The sequence below is a fragment of the Priapulus caudatus genome, unplaced genomic scaffold (genome assembly GCF_000485595.1).
Source record: "Priapulus caudatus unplaced genomic scaffold, Priapulus_caudatus-5.0.1 Scaffold2509, whole genome shotgun sequence".
NCBI lineage: Eukaryota > Metazoa > Priapulida > Priapulimorpha > Priapulimorphida > Priapulidae > Priapulus > Priapulus caudatus.
This window is the reverse complement of record NW_014579570.1, coordinates 17,257-18,882: the sequence shown is the minus strand read 5'-3', so window position 1 is coordinate 18,882 and position 1,626 is coordinate 17,257.

Here is a 1,626-nt window from a genome sequence, read left to right as displayed (position 1 = left end):
CTCACTTTCTCACACACACCAACGAACGCACGCACACGCACGCGCGCGAACGCACGCACCCACACACACACACGCACACGCGCACGCACACGCACGCACACACACACACACACACACGCGGAAGAATATACGATACGCATCAAATACCACTCGCATATTACACTGCCCTACACACAAACCCCTCCTACATTTAGCGGACACCAGATGGCGCTAGCTACCAACCTGGCTCAGAGGCGCATATATAGAGACTTTACTCTCTCTATATACGGCTCCGACATGACTCTACATATGCTATGGCTGTTGTAGGAACTCCTGGTAACTCAGGGCGGCAGTGCGATTGGCAATAAGACTGACAACAGGCGAACAATGACCCTATACATGGATGAACGTGATAACAACCACACGTAACGCATAAAAGCCGGCGGGGAAAGCTTATATTCTCGCGCATACGAGCAAAAAACGCGCCTAAGAATCAAATCCAGACTCCGCTCGTGATCACGCGCCACGCAGTCACGGACTATTATTGATATTTCTCACACACTCGGCAGACGAGTCATGCGCTAAGCTTAGCTGCGCTGCTCGTGCGTATCTGTAGCCTCGGGACATTCCGTACGCTGTTTCCTTACACCGCTTCTACTACTAGTACTACTGCTACTGCTGCTGCTGCTACTGCTGCTGGTGTTGCTGCTACTGTTGCTGCTGCTACTACTACTACTGCTGCTGTTGCTGCTGGTGGTGGTGCTGCTGCTGCTGCTGCTGTTGCTGCTACTGTTGCTGCTGCTGCTGGTGGTGGTGCTGCTGCTGCTGCTACTATTCGGTAGTGTCTTACGGGCGGGGTTTCGACTATGCTCCTCTGTTTTTAAAGCTGGTATTATGTGTGAGCAGCTGTAACATAGCAGTGTAGTTTTTTGTAACCATTATCTCAACAGATACAGTATTAACTAGACAGAGGGCACTCACGGAGAGTGCATACCTCCGCCAGCATGTAACATGTATGTGTATAACAGCTAGCTCGCTGCTGGCTGCTGCTGACTGGACGCCCAAAGGCGAGCTGCTGCTGACTGGACGCCCTAAGGCGAGCTGCTGCTGACTCGGCGCCCTAAGACGAGCTGCTGCTGAATCGATCGCGTGAACACTAGTGGCTACACACACACACACGAACACACACACGAGACCGATTACATTACCTCCTTGGCGGAGGTAACAACACAACAATGAAAAGCCAAAACGATCTGCTTAATAGGTGTAGATTTAATATTTATTTCACTGAAGGTAGAAAGTGCACATCTTGCAGGTAAGATACGATTCCGTCTCATATCCAATCTTCGCGCATAAACAACATGATTTAAAGAACACAGGCACACCGCAAAGGTGTTTATATGCTAACAACACACGCACACCCACACGCGCGCGTAATCATGGATTTTCTACAACACACACACAAACACACACACACACACACACACACACATGCAACAATGCACGCACACGCGCGCGCGCACTCACACTAATGCATACGATCAAAATAATATACTATACACACGCACACGTCGCCGCTGCACACACACGCGCGCAATGACGCACATACACATGCGCGCACGCACACACACACACGCACACACCGTA